The sequence below is a fragment of the Vespula vulgaris genome, chromosome 15 (genome assembly GCF_905475345.1).
Source record: "Vespula vulgaris chromosome 15, iyVesVulg1.1, whole genome shotgun sequence".
NCBI lineage: Eukaryota > Metazoa > Arthropoda > Insecta > Hymenoptera > Vespidae > Vespula > Vespula vulgaris.
The window spans coordinates 5,114,037-5,131,543 of record NC_066600.1 but is presented as its reverse complement, the minus strand read 5'-3'; the positions used below and the strand labels follow the sequence as shown (position 1 = coordinate 5,131,543).

At 27.1% G+C, this 17,507-nt stretch overlaps 1 long non-coding RNA gene across 1 annotated transcript in view; it reads right to left on the bottom strand.

The window, feature by feature from the left end:
* LOC127069555 (uncharacterized) overlaps window positions 1-13,049 on the bottom strand; it is a 58,484-nt gene extending 45,435 nt beyond the window's left edge. Inside the window, exon 1 of the long non-coding RNA XR_007783609.1 lies at window positions 11,271-13,049. This is a non-coding gene — a long non-coding RNA (uncharacterized LOC127069555). The remainder of the gene's footprint in view (window positions 1-11,270) is intronic.
* Window positions 13,050-17,507: the final 4,458 nt, after the last annotated feature.

Genomic DNA, 17,507 nt, shown 5'->3' with positions numbered 1-17,507 from the left:
TAACGTTAACGACAAACGAATAAAAGATTGTATAAGAGTTTAATTCGATATCTTCCATTGTATCTTCCAATATAATAATGTAAAGTTTATTAACTAGAAGTAGAATCATATATCTAATTAAAAATAAACAACTAATAGATTTCGTTCCATTACAAAAATATATATACATACATTTATGCGTACACATTAAAAGTATTGCTAATAAAAAATCAATGGAATTATAGAAAACATTTCATTGTAAATTGATGCCGAAAATAACAAATACCCTTCAATAATGTGTAATTTTTTCTTCTTCTACCAAGTATTAATTTCTCTGTTAATCAATCTAAACATTTTTAGTTCATAATGAATTCTATCAATAACAATATCAGATATTTAATTTTGGCTCATTGCAGAACAAAGGTTGCTCGTTACTGTCCATACAATATAAGAAAATCTCAAGCAATACCCAAGAGAAAGACTACTATATACTTTGTGTATGTGTGCGTGGGTGTGTATATTATGTATCTAGTTACGTACATATGTATCTATTTACAAACGTATGTTTATATGGGATCTTCCAACATTCCACCTCGGTGGTTGCCGAAAGACTGATCTCATACGATATTCGACAGAAAGTAAATAACATAAGGTGTATTGAGATATTTCAGCTTATATAGAAACATATAAACATTGTAATAAGATTTGCTTTGTAAACGTCAGCTAGTAAATGCTATAAACATTCTCTTTTTCTTTCAATGTAATAATATTATATATGTATATATATATATATATATATATATATATATATATTAAAATTTTTATAATTTAATAAGTTAATTAATCAAAATCAAAAAATAAAAGAAAGCAACAGGAATAGAAAAATACGAGACCTCATCGAAAACTCCGTTTGTTCGGACAGACGTCCTTGCTCGAAAACAATGTACTTTCATCTCTCTCTCTCTCTCTCTCTCTCTCTTCCTCGCTCTGTTTTGCTATTTTTTTTCTTAATTTTTCTGTATGCACGTCTACGAGTACGTACGTAATACGTATATGCATTTTAGCGAATGTAATATCGTTTGGTATCGATATATTTTATATATAGAAAGATCGTCGACGATCGAACGTGATGCGCGTACCTGATCGTGACACGCTTATTTCAATATTGTAAATTTAATTTGTCAACAAGGTATAAATTCTATATTCATTTAAATATACATACATTCATATGTGTATGAATAATGGATATTAATCATAATACGCATTAAATGACACGTTTAATTGAAATCCCACATCAAAATTTACATTGTACTAGATACATATACCACATAAGAACAAGAAAGCAAAATTGAATATACCAAGATACTTTATTCTTCTTCTTCTTTTTCATCTTATTGTTGTTATTGTTGTTCTTATTATTGTTATTATTATTCTTATTGTCTTTAGAAATCAATCATAATTGAAGATATTGGGAAATAAAGATGAGATTTCTTTCTTAATCTTCTTAACTGTTTTTTTTCTTCTTCTTTTCTTTTATATGAATAATAAAAAGTATAAGGTATCATAATCGGATACCTATGTAATCGTCTTTCATTTGAATGGGTCTTTGATATAATTGTACTTTGGATGGCTGATCTTTCCTAATCGAGTGCCTCTTTGTCAAGATCTAACAAAGTTTCTTTTCAATTTAATCTCGATATCGTTCTTTGTTCTATTCAAATTCCCGATTCCTTTACCCTTTTTCTTTCTCTCTCTCTCACACTCTCACTCTCTGTATATACATTAATATATATATAATATATAATATGTAATATATATATATATATATATATATATATATATATATATATATATTATTTTATATGTATATATCTGAATCTGTATCAGAAATGAGTAACTCAGGGTTTATAAAAAAACATTATCATATACGTATTCATCTGCCTATCAAAGCAAATACGACTTACATCTTGCATTGAAAAATGACAATAGTCGACTATAATTAGTGAATTTCTTAATCAGTGGTATTACATCTTACGTTGATACATTTGTGAAGAGCTTTGTTATCTACGGCCAGTTGAAAGGCATTTTAACTATTAACCGAAGTATTGAAATCTTTTATCAAAAGTCGTAACGTTAACGACAAACGAATAAAAGATTGTATTATAGTTTATTTCCAATTTTCCAGCTCGGTGGTTGCCGAAAGACTGATCTCATACGATATTCGACAGAAAGTAAATAACGTAAAGTGTATTTTGATATTTCAGCTTATATAGAAACAAATAAACATTGTAATAAGATTTGCTTTGTATACGTCAGCTAGTAAATGGTATAAACATTATCTTTTTCTTTCAGTGTAATAATATTATATATATATATATATATACATATATATATATATATATTAAAATTTTTATAATTTAATTAGTTAATTAATGAAAATCAAAAAAAAAAGAAAGGAACAGGAATAGAAAAATACGAGACCTCATCGAAAACTCCGTTTGTTAGGACAGACGTCCTTCCTCGTAAACAATGAACTTTCATCTCTCTCTCTCTCTCTTCCTCGCTCTATTTTGCTATTTTTTTCTTAATTTTTCTGTATGCACGTGTACGCGTATGTACGTAATACGTATATGCATTTTAACAAATGTAATATCGTTTGGTATCGATATATTTTATATATAGAAAGATCGTCGACGATCGAACGTGATGCGTGAACCTGATCGTGACACCCTTATTTCAATATTGTAAATTTAATTTTTCAACGAGGTATAAATTCGATATTCATTTAAATACACATACATTCATATGTGTATGAATAATGCATTTTAATCATAATACGCATTAAATGACACGTTTAATTGAAATCCCACATTAAAATTTACATTGTACTAGATACATATACCACATAAGAACAAGAAAGCAAAATTGAATATACCAAGATACTTTATTCTTCTTCTTCTTCTTCTTCATAATATTATTGTTGTTATTATTGTTATTATTATCCTTATTGTATTTAGAAATCAATCATAATTGAAGATATTGGGAAATAAAGATGAGATATCTTTCTTATTTTTCTTAACTGTTTTTTTTTCTTTTTTTTTTCTTTTATATGAATAATAAGAAATATAAGGTATCATAAACAGATACATATGTAATCTTCTTTAGTTTGAATGGGTTTTTGATATAATTGTACTTTGGACGGCTAATGCTTCCTTATCGAATGCCTTTTTGTCAAGAGCTAACAAAGTTTCTTTTCAATTTAATCTCGATATCGTTCTTTGTTTTATTCAAATTCTCGATTCCTTTACCCTTTTTCTTTCTCTCTCTGTATATATATTTATATATATATAATATAAAATATATAATATATATATATATATATATCTGTATATATCTCAATCGGTATCAGAAATGAGTAACTCAGGGTTTATAAAAAAACATTATCATATACGTATTCATCTGCGTATCAATGCAAATACGACTTACATCTTGCATCGAAAAATGACAATAGTCGACTATAATTAGTGAATTTCTTAATCAGTGGTATTACATCTTACGTTGATACATTTGCGAAGAGCTTTGTTATCTACGGCCAGTTGAAAGGCATTTTAACTATTAACCGAAGTATTGAAATCTTTTATCAAAAGTCTTAACGTTAACGACAAACGAATAAAAGATTGTATAAGAGTTTAATTCGATATCTTCCATTGTATCTTCCAATATAATAATGTAAAGTTTATTAACTAGAAGTAGAATCATATATCTAATTAAAAATAAACAACTAATAGATTTCGTTCCATTACAAAAATATATATACATACATTTATGCGTACACATTAAAAGTATTGCTAATAAAAAATCAATGGAATTATAGAAAACATTTCATTGTAAATTGATGCCGAAAATAACAAATACCCTTCAATAATGTGTAATTTTTTCTTCTTCTACCAAGTATTAATTTCTCTGTTAATCAATCTAAACATTTTTAGTTCATAATGAATTCTATCAATAACAATATCAGATATTTAATTTTGGCTCATTGCAGAATAAAGGTTGCTCGTTACTGTCCATACAATATAAGAAAATCTCAAGCAATACCCAAGAGAAAGACTACTATATACTTTGTGTATGTGTGCGTGGGTGTGTATATTATGTATCTAGTTACGTACATATGTATCTATTTACAAACGTATGTTTATATGGGATCTTCCAACATTCCACCTCGGTGGTTGCCGAAAGACTGAACTCATACGATATTCGACAGAAAGTAAATAACATAAGGTGTATTGAGATATTTCAGCTTATATAGAAACATATAAACATTGTAATAAGATTTGCTTTGTAAACGTCAGCTAGTAAATGCTATAAACATTCTCTTTTTCTTTCAATGTAATAATATTATATATGTATATATATATATATATATATATATATATATTAAAATTTTTATAATTTAATAAGTTAATTAATCAAAATCAAAAAATAAAAGAAAGCAACAGGAATAGAAAAATACGAGACCTCATCGAAAACTCCGTTTGTTCGGACAGACGTCCTTGCTCGAAAACAATGTACTTTCATCTCTCTCTCTCTCTCTCTCTCTCTCTTCCTCGCTCTGTTTTGCTATTTTTTTTCTTAATTTTTCTGTATGCACGTCTACGAGTACGTACGTAATACGTATATGCATTTTAGCGAATGTAATATCGTTTGGTATCGATATATTTTATATATAGAAAGATCGTCGACGATCGAACGTGATGCGCGTACCTGATCGTGACACGCTTATTTCAATATTGTAAATTTAATTTGTCAACAAGGTATAAATTCTATATTCATTTAAATATACATACATTCATATGTGTATGAATAATGGATATTAATCATAATACGCATTAAATGACACGTTTAATTGAAATCCCACATCAAAATTTACATTGTACTAGATACATATACCACATAAGAACAAGAAAGCAAAATTGAATATACCAAGATACTTTATTCTTCTTCTTCTTTTTCATCTTATTGTTGTTATTGTTGTTCTTATTATTGTTATTATTATTCTTATTGTCTTTAGAAATCAATCATAATTGAAGATATTGGGAAATAAAGATGAGATTTCTTTCTTAATCTTCTTAACTGTTTTTTTTCTTCTTCTTTTCTTTTATATGAATAATAAAAAGTATAAGGTATCATAATCGGATACCTATGTAATCGTCTTTCATTTGAATGGGTCTTTGATATAATTGTACTTTGGATGGCTGATCTTTCCTAATCGAGTGCCTCTTTGTCAAGATCTAACAAAGTTTCTTTTCAATTTAATCTCGATATCGTTCTTTGTTCTATTCAAATTCCCGATTCCTTTACCCTTTTTCTTTCTCTCTCTCTCACACTCTCCCTCTCTGTATATACATTAATATATATATAATATATAATATGTAATATATATATATATATATATATATATATATATATATATATATTATTTTATATGTATATATCTGAATCTGTATCAGAAATGAGTAACTCAGGGTTTATAAAAAAACATTATCATATACGTATTCATCTGCCTATCAAAGCAAATACGACTTACATCTTGCATTGAAAAATGACAATAGTCGACTATAATTAGTGAATTTCTTAATCAGTGGTATTACATCTTACGTTGATACATTTGTGAAGAGCTTTGTTATCTACGGCCAGTTGAAAGGCATTTTAACTATTAACCGAAGTATTGAAATCTTTTATCAAAAGTCGTAACGTTAACGACAAACGAATAAAAGATTGTATTATAGTTTATTTCCAATTTTCCAGCTCGGTGGTTGCCGAAAGACTGATCTCATACGATATTCGACAGAAAGTAAATAACGTAAAGTGTATTTTGATATTTCAGCTTATATAGAAACAAATAAACATTGTAATAAGATTTGCTTTGTATACGTCAGCTAGTAAATGGTATAAACATTATCTTTTTCTTTCAGTGTAATAATATTATATATATATATATATATACATATATATATATATATATTAAAATTTTTATAATTTAATTAGTTAATTAATGAAAATCAAAAAAAAAAGAAAGGAACAGGAATAGAAAAATACGAGACCTCATCGAAAACTCCGTTTGTTAGGACAGACGTCCTTCCTCGTAAACAATGAACTTTCATCTCTCTCTCTCTCTCTTCCTCGCTCTATTTTGCTATTTTTTTCTTAATTTTTCTGTATGCACGTGTACGCGTATGTACGTAATACGTATATGCATTTTAACAAATGTAATATCGTTTGGTATCGATATATTTTATATATAGAAAGATCGTCGACGATCGAACGTGATGCGTGAACCTGATCGTGACACCCTTATTTCAATATTGTAAATTTAATTTTTCAACGAGGTATAAATTCGATATTCATTTAAATACACATACATTCATATGTGTATGAATAATGCATTTTAATCATAATACGCATTAAATGACACGTTTAATTGAAATCCCACATTAAAATTTACATTGTACTAGATACATATACCACATAAGAACAAGAAAGCAAAATTGAATATACCAAGATACTTTATTCTTCTTCTTCTTCTTCTTCATAATATTATTGTTGTTATTATTGTTATTATTATCCTTATTGTATTTAGAAATCAATCATAATTGAAGATATTGGGAAATAAAGATGAGATATCTTTCTTATTTTTCTTAACTGTTTTTTTTTCTTTTTTTTTTCTTTTATATGAATAATAAGAAATATAAGGTATCATAAACAGATACATATGTAATCTTCTTTAGTTTGAATGGGTTTTTGATATAATTGTACTTTGGACGGCTAATGCTTCCTTATCGAATGCCTTTTTGTCAAGAGCTAACAAAGTTTCTTTTCAATTTAATCTCGATATCGTTCTTTGTTTTATTCAAATTCTCGATTCCTTTACCCTTTTTCTTTCTCTCTCTGTATATATATTTATATATATATAATATAAAATATATAATATATATATATATATATATCTGTATATATCTGAATCTGTATCAGAAATGAGTAACTCAGGGTTTATAAAAAAACATTATCATATACGTATTCATGTACGTATCAATGCAAATACGACTTACATCTTGCATCGAAAAATGACAATAGTCGACTATAATTAGTGAATTTCTTAATCAGTGGTATTACATCTTACGTTGATACATTTGTGAAGAGCTTTGTTATCTACGGCCAGTTGAAAGGCATTTTAACTATTATCCGAAGTATTGAAATCTTTTATCAAAAGTCGTAACGTTAACGACAAACGAATAAAAGATTGTATTAGAGTTTATTTCCAATTTTCCAGCTCGGTGGTTGACGAAAGACTGATCTCATACGATATTCGACAGAAAGTAAATAACGTAAAGTGTATTTAGATATTTCAGCTTATATAGAAACAAATAAACATTGTAATAAGATTTGCTTTGTATACGTCAGCTAGTAAATGGTATAAACATTATCTTTTTCTTTCAGTGTAATAATATTATATATATATATATATATATATATATATATATATATATATATTAAAATTTTTATAATTTAATTAGTTAATTAATGAAAATCAAAAAATAAAAGAAAGCAACAGGAATAGAAAAATACGAGACCTCATCGAAAACTCCGTTTGTTAGGACAGACGTCCTTCCTCGTAAACAATGATCTTTCATTTCTCTCTCTCTCTCTCTCTTCCTCGCTCTATTTTGCTATTTTTTTCTTAATTTTTCTGTATGCACGTGTACGCGTATGTACGTAATACGTACATGCCTTTTAACAAATGTAATATCGTTTGGTATCGATATATTTTATATAGAGAAAGATCGTCGACGATCGAACGTGATGCGTGTACCTGATCGTGACACCCTTATTTCAATATTGTAAATTTAATTTGTCAACGAGGTATGAATTCTATATTCATTTAAATATACATACATTCATATGTGTATGAATAATACATATTAATCATAATACGCATTAAATGACACGTTTAAATGAAATCCCACATTAAAATTTACATTGTACTAGATATATATACTACATAAGAACAAGAAAGCAAAATTGAATATACCAAGATACTTTATTCTTCTTCTTCTTCTTCTTCATATTATTGTTGTTGTTATTATTGTTATCATTATCCTTATTGTATTTAGAAATCAATCATAATTGAAGATATTGGGAAATAAAGATGAGATTTCTTTCTTATTTTTCTTAACTGTTTTTTTTTCTTTTTCTTTTCTTTTAAATGAATAATAAGAAATATAAGGTATCATAATCAGATACATATGTAATCTTCTTTAGTTTGAATGGGTTTTTGATATAATTGTACTTTGGACGACTAATGCTTCCTTATCGAATGCCTTTTTGTCAAGAGCTAACAAAGTTTCTTTTCAATTTAATCTCGATATCGTTCTTTGTTTCATTCAAATTCTCGATTCCTTTACCCTTTTTCTTTCTCTCTCTCTCTCTTTCTCTCTCTGTATATATATTTATATATATATAATATATAATATATAATACATATATATATCTGTATATATCTGAATCTGTATCAGAAATGAGTAACTCAGGGTTTATAAAAAAACATTATCATATACGTATTCATCTGCGTATCAATGCAAATACGACTTACATCTTGCATCGAAAAATGACAATAGTCGACTATAATTAGTGAATTTCTTAATCAGTGGTATTACATCTTACGTTGATACATTTGTGAAGAGCTTTGTTATCTACGGCCAGTTGAAAGGCATTTTAACTATTAACCGAAGTATTGAAATCTTTTATCAAAAGTCTTAACGTTAACGACAAACGAATAAAAGATTGTATAAGAGTTTAATTCGATATCTTCCATTGTATCTTCCAATATAATAATGTAAAGTTTATTAACTAGAAGTAGAATCATATATCTAATTAAAAATAAACAACTAATAGATTTCGTTCCATTACAAAAATATATATACATACATTTATGCGTACACATTAAAAGTATTGCTAATAAAAAATCAATGGAATTATAGAAAACAATTCATTGTAAATTGATGCCGAAAATAACAAATACCCTTCAATAATGTGTAATTTTTTCTTTTTCTACCAAGTATTAGTTTCTCTGTTAATCAATTTAAACATTTTTAGTTCATAATGAATTCTATCAATAACAATATCAGATATTTAATTTTGGCTCATTGCAGAACAAAGGTTGCTCGTTACTGTCCATACAATATAAGAAAATCTCAAGCAATACCCAAGAGAAAGACTACTATATACTTTGTGTATGTGTGCGTGGGTGTGTATATTATGTATCTAGTTACGTACATATGTATCTATTTACAAACGTATGTTTATATGGGATCTTCCAACATTCCACCTCGGTGGTTGCCGAAAGACTGAACTCATAATATTCGACAGAAAGTAAATAACATAAGGTGTATTGAGATATTTCAGCTTATATAGAAACATATAAACATTGTAATAAGATTTGCTTTGTAAACGTCAGCTAGTAAATGCTATAAACATTCTCTTTTTCTTTCAATGTAATAATATTATATATGTATATATATATATATATATATATATATATATATTAAAATTTTTATAATTTAATAAGTTAATTAATCAAAATCAAAAAATAAAAGAAAGCAACAGGAATAGAAAAATACGAGACCTCATCGAAAACTCCGTTTGTTCGGACAGACGTCCTTGCTCGAAAACAATGTACTTTCATCTCTCTCTCTCTCTCTCTCTCTCTCTCTTCCTCGCTCTGTTTTGCAATTTTTTTCTTAATTTTTCTGTATGCACGTCTACGAGTACGTACGTAATACGTATATGCATTTTAGCGAATGTAATATCGTTTGGTATCGATATATTTTATATATAGAAAGATCGTCGACGATCGAACGTGATGCGCGTACCTGATCGTGACACGCTTATTTCAATATTGTAAATTTAATTTGTCAACAAGGTATAAATTCTATATTCATTTAAATATACATACATTCATATGTGTATGAATAATGGATATTAATCATAATACGCATTAAATGACACGTTTAATTGAAATCCCACATCAAAATTTACATTGTACTAGATACATATACCACATAAGAACAAGAAAGCAAAATTGAATATACCAAGATACTTTATTCTTCTTCTTCTTTTTCATCTTATTGTTGTTATTGTTGTTCTTATTATTGTTATTATTATTCTTATTGTCTTTAGAAATCAATCATAATTGAAGATATTGGGAAATAAAGATGAGATTTCTTTCTTAATCTTCTTAACTGTTTTTTTTCTTCTTCTTTTCTTTTATATGAATAATAAAAAGTATAAGGTATCATAATCGGATACCTATGTAATCGTCTTTCATTTGAATGGGTCTTTGATATAATTGTACTTTGGATGGCTGATCTTTCCTAATCGAGTGCCTCTTTGTCAAGATCTAACAAAGTTTCTTTTCAATTTAATCTCGATATCGTTCTTTGTTCTATTCAAATTCCCGATTCCTTTACCCTTTTTCTTTCTCTCTCTCTCACACTCTCACTCTCTGTATATACATTAATATATATATAATATATAATATGTAATATATATATATATATATATATATATATATTATTTTATATGTATATATCTGAATCTGTATCAGAAATGAGTAACTCAGGGTTTATAAAAAAACATTATCATATACGTATTCATCTGCCTATCAAAGCAAATACGACTTACATCTTGCATTGAAAAATGACAATAGTCGACTATAATTAGTGAATTTCTTAATCAGTGGTATTACATCTTACGTTGATACATTTGTGAAGAGCTTTGTTATCTACGGCCAGTTGAAAGGCATTTTAACTATTATCCGAAGTATTGAAATCTTTTATCAAAAGTCGTAACGTTAACGACAAACGAATAAAAGATTGTATTAGAGTTTATTTCCAATTTTCCAGCTCGGTGGTTGACGAAAGACTGATCTCATACGATATTCGACAGAAAGTAAATAACGTAAAGTGTATTTAGATATTTCAGCTTATATAGAAACAAATAAACATTGTAATAAGATTTGCTTTGTATACGTCAGCTAGTAAATGGTATAAACATTATCTTTTTCTTTCAGTGTAATAATATTATATATATATATATATATTAAAATTTTTATAATTTAATTAGTTAATTAATGAAAATCAAAAAATAAAAGAAAGCAACAGGAATAGAAAAATACGAGACCTCATCGAAAACTCCGTTTGTTAGGACAGACGTCCTTCCTCGTAAACAATGACCTTTCATTTCTCTCTCTCTCTCTCTCTTCCTCGCTCTATTTTGCTATTTTTTTCTTAATTTTTCTGTATGCACGTGTACGCGTATGTACGTAATACGTACATGCCTTTTAACAAATGTAATATCGTTTGGTATCGATATATTTTATATAGAGAAAGATCGTCGACGATCGAACGTGATGCGTGTACCTGATCGTGACACCCTTATTTCAATATTGTAAATTTAATTTGTCAACGAGGTATGAATTCTATATTCATTTAAATATACATACATTCATATGTGTATGAATAATACATATTAATCATAATACGCATTAAATGACACGTTTAAATGAAATCCCACATTAAAATTTACATTGTACTAGATACATATACTACATAAGAACAAGAAAGCAAAATTGAATATACCAAGATACTTTATTCTTCTTCTTCTTCTTCTTCATATTATTGTTGTTGTTATTATTGTTATCATTATCCTTATTGTATTTAGAAATCAATCATAATTGAAGATATTGGGAAATAAAGATGAGATTTCTTTCTTATTTTTCTTAACTGTTTTTTTTTCTTTTTCTTTTCTTTTAAATGAATAATAAGAAATATAAGGTATCATAATCAGATACATATGTAATCTTCTTTAGTTTGAATGGGTTTTTGATATAATTGTACTTTGGACGACTAATGCTTCCTTATCGAATGCCTTTTTGTCAAGAGCTAACAAAGTTTCTTTTCAATTTAATCTCGATATCGTTCTTTGTTTCATTCAAATTCTCGATTCCTTTACCCTTTTTCTTTCTCTCTCTCTCTCTTTCTCTCTCTGTATATATATTTATATATATATAATATATAATATATAATACATATATATATCTGTATATATCTGAATCTGTATCAGAAATGAGTAACTCAGGGTTTATAAAAAAACATTATCATATACGTATTCATGTACGTATCAATGCAATTACAACTTACATTTTGCATCGAAAAATGACAATAGTCGACTCTAATTAGTGAATTTCTTAATCACTGGTATTACATCTTACGTTGATACATTTGTGAAGAGCTTTGTTATCTACGGCCAGTTGAAACGCATTTTAACTATTAACCGAAGTATCGAAATCATTTATCAAAACTCGTAACTTTAACGACAAACGAATAAAAGATTGTATTAGAGTTTATTTCAATATCTTCCAATGTATCTTCCAATATAATAATGTAAAGTTTATTAACGAGAAGTAGAATCATATATCTAATTAAAAATAAACAACTAATAGATTTCGTTCCATTACAAAAATATATATACATACATATATGCGTACACATTAAAAGTATTGCTAATAAAAAATCAATGGAATTATAGAAAACATTTCATTGTAAATTGATGCCGAAAATAACAAATACCCTTCAATAATGTGTAATTTTTTCTTTTTCTATCAAGCATTAATTCCTTTTTTAATCAATATAAGCATTTTTAGTTCATAATGAATTCTATCAATAACAATATCAGATATTTAATTTTGGCTCATTGCAGAACAAAGGTTGCTCGTTACTGTCTATACAATATAATAAAATCTCAAGCAACACCCAAGAGAAAGACTACTATATACTTTGTGTATGAGTGTGTGGGTGTGTATATTGTGTCTAGTTATGTACATATGTACATATATACATATCTATCTATTTACAAACGTATGTTTAAACGGGATCTTTCAAGTTTCCAACTCGGTGGTTGCCGAAAGACTGATCTCATACGATATTCGACAGAAAGTAAATAACATAAGTTGTATTTAGTTATTTCAGTTTATATAGAAACATATAAACATTGTAATAAGATTTGCTTTGTATAAGTCAGCTAGTAAATGGTATAAACATTCTCTTTTTCTTTCAGTGTGATAATATTATATATATATATATATATATATATATATATATATATATACATTAAAATTTTAATAATTTAATTAGTTAAATAATCAAAATCAAAAAATAAAAGAAAGCAACAGGAATAGAAAAATACGAGACCTCATCGAAAACTCCGTTTGTTAGGACAGACGTCCTTCCTCGTAAACAATGAACTTTCATCTCCCTCTCTCTCTCTTCCACGCTCTATTTTGCTATTTTTTTCTTAATTTTTCTGTATGCACGTGTACGCGTATGTACGTAATACGTATATGCCTTTTAACAAATGTAATATCGTTTGGTATCGATATATTTTATATATAGAAAGATCGTCGACGATCGAACGTGATGCGTGTACCTGATCGTGACACCCTTATTTCAATATTGTAAATTTAATTTGTCAACGAGGTATAAATTCTATATTCATTTAAATACACATACATTGATATGTGTATGAATAATGCATATTAATCATAATACACATTAAATGACACGTTTAAATAAAATCCCACATTAAAATTTACATTGTACTAGCTACATATACCACATAAGAACAAGAAAGCAAAATTGAATATACCAAGATACTTTGTTCTTCTTCTTCTTTTTCATATTATTGTTGTTATTATTATTGTTATTATTATTCTTATTGTCTTTATAAATCAATCACAATTGAAGATATTGGGAAATAAACATGAAATTTCTTTCTTAATCTTCTTAACTGTTTTTTTTCTTCTTCTTTTCTTTTATATGAATAATAAGAAGTATAAGGTATCATAATAGGATACCTATGTAATCGTCTTTCATTTGAATAGGTCTTTGATATAATTGTTATTTGGACGGCTAATGCTTCCTTATCGAATGCCTTTTTGTCAAGAGCTAACAAAGTTTCTTTTCAATTTAATCTCGATATCGTTCTTTGTTTCATTCAAATTCTCGATTCGTTTACCCTTTCTTTCTCTCTCTCTCGATCTCTCTCTCTCTCTCTCTCTCTCTCTCTCTCTCTGTATATATATATACATATTATATATAATATATAATACATATATATATCTGTATATATCTGAATCTGTATCAGAAATGAGTAACTCAGGGTTTATAAAAAAACATTATCATATACGTATTCATGTACGTATCAATGCAATTACAACTTACATTTTGCATCGAAAAATGACAATAGTCGACTCTAATTAGTGAATTTCTTAATCACTGGTATTACATCTTACGTTGATACATTTGTGAAGAGCTTTGTTATCTACGGCCAGTTGAAACGCATTTTAACTATTAACCGAAGTATCGAAATCATTTATCAAAACTCGTAACTTTAACGACAAACGAATAAAAGATTGTATTAGAGTTTATTTCAATATCTTCCAATGTATCTTCCAATATAATAATGTAAAGTTTATTAACGAGAAGTAGAATCATATATCTAATTAAAAATAAACAACTAATAGATTTCGTTCCATTACAAAAATATATATACATACATTTATGCGTAAACATTAAAAGTATTGCTAATAAAAAATCAATGGAATTATAGAAAACATTTCATTGTAAATTGATGCCGAAAATAACAAATACCCTTCAATAATGTGTAATTTTTTCTTTTTCTATCAAGCATTAATTCCTTTTTTAATCAATATAAGCATTTTTAGTTCATAATGAATTCTATCAATAACAATATCAGATATTTAATTTTGGCTCATTGCAGAACAAAGGTTGCTCGTTACTGTCTATACAATATAATAAAATCTCAAGCAATACCCAAGAGAAAGACTACTATATACTTTGTGTATGAGTGTGTGGGTGTGTATATTGTGACTAGTTATGTACATATGTACATATATACATATCTATCTGTTTACAAACGTATGTTTATATAGGATCTTTGAGGTTTCCAACTCGGTGGTTGCGGAAAGACTGATCTCATACGATATTCGACAAAAAGTAAATAACATAAGGTGTATTTAGATATTTCAGCTTATATAGAAACATATAACCATTGTAATAAGATTTGCTTTGTATACGTCCGCTAGTAAATGCTATAAACATTCTCTTTTTCTTTCAGGGTAATAATATTAGATATATATATATATATATTTAAATTTTTATAATTTAATTAGTTAATTAATCAAAATCAAAAAAAGAAAAGAAAGCAACAGGAATAGAAAAATACGAGACCTCATCGTAAACTTCGTTCGTTAGGACAGACGTCCTTCCTCGAAAACAATGAACTTTCATCTATCTCTCTCTCTCTGCCTCTTCCTTGCTCTATTTTGCTATTTTTTTCTTAATTTTTCTGTATGCACGTGTACGCGTACGTACGTAATACGTATATGCATTTTAACGAATGTAATATCGTTTGGTATCGATATATTTTATATATAGAAAGATCGTCGACGATCGAACGTGATGCGTGTACCTGATCGTGACACCCTTATTTCAATATTGTAAATTTAATTTGTCAACGAGGTATAAATTCTATATTCATTTAAATACACATACATTGATATGTGTATGAATAATGCATATTAATCATAATATGCATTAAATGACACGTTTAAATAAAATCCCACATTAAAATTTACATTGTACTAGCTACATATACCACATAAGAACAAGAAAGCAAAATTGAATATACCAAGATACTTTGTTCTTCTTCTTCTTCTTCATATTATTGTTGTTATTATTATTGTTATTATTATTCTTATTGTCTTTGTAAATCAATCATAATTGAAGATATTGGGAAATAAACATGAAATTTCTTTCTTAATCTTCTTAACTGTTTTTTTTCTTCTTTTCTTTTATATGAATAATAAGAAGTATAAGGTATCATAATAGGATACCTATGTAATCGTCTTTCATTTGAATAGGTCTTTGATATAATTGTACTTTGGACGGCTAATGCTTCCTTATCGAATGCCTTTTTGTCAAGAGCTAACAAAGTTTCTTTTCAATTTAATCTCGATATCGTTCTTTGTTTCATTCAAATTCTCGATTCGTTTACCCTTTCTTTCTCTCTCTCTCTCTCTCTCTGTATATATATATACATATTATATATAATATATAATACATATATATATCTGTATATATCTGAATCTGTATCAGAAATGAGTAACTCAGGGTTTATAAAAAAACATTATCATATACGTATTCATGTACGTATCAATGCAATTACAACTAACATTTTGCATCGAAAAATGACAATAGTCGACTCTAATTAGTGAATTTCTTAATCACTGGTATTACATCTTACGTTGATACATTTGTGAAGAGCTTTGTTATCTACGGCCAGTTGAAACGCATTTTAACTATTAACCGAAGTATCGAAATCATTTATCAAAACTCGTAACTTTAACGACAAACGAATAAAAGATTGTATTAGAGTTTATTTCAATATCTTCCAATGTATCTTCCAATATAATAATGTAAAGTTTATTAACGAGAAGTAGAATCATATATGTAATTAAAAATAAACAATTAATAGATTTCGTTCCACTACAAAAATATATATACATACATTTATGCGTACACATTAAAAGTATTGCTAATAAAAAATCAATGGAATTATAGAAAACATTTCATTGTAAATTGATGCCGAAAATAACAAATACCCTTCAATAATGTGTAATTTTTTCTTTTTCTATCAAGCATTAATTCCTTTTTTAATCAATATAAGCATTTTTAGTTCATAATGAATTCTATCAATAACAATATCAGATATTTAATTTTGGCTCATTGCAGAACAAAGGTTGCTCGTTACTGTCTATACAATATAATAAAATCTCAAGCAATACCCAAGAGAAAGACTACTATATACTTTGTGTATGAGTGTGTGGGTGTGTATATTGTGACTAGTTATGTACATATGTACATATATACATATCTATCTATTTACAAACGTATGTTTAAACGGGATCTTTCAAGTTTCCAACTCGGTGGTTGCCGAAAGACTGATCTCATACGATATTCGACAGAAAGTAAATAACATAAGTTGTATTTAGATATTTCAGTTTATATAGAAACATATAAACATTGTAATAAGATTTGCTTTGTATAAGTCAGCTAGTAAATGGTATAAACATTCTCTTTTTCTTTCAGTGTGATAATATTATATATATATATATATATATATATATATATATATATATATATACATTAAAATTTTAATAATTTAATTAGTTAAATAATCAAAATCAAAAAGTAAAAGAAAGCAACAGGAATAGAAAAATACGAGACCTCATCGAAAACTCCGTTTGTTAGGACAGACGTCCTTCCTCGTAAACAATGAACTTTCATCTCTCTCTCTCTCTCTTCCTCGCTCTATTTTGCTATTTTTTCTTA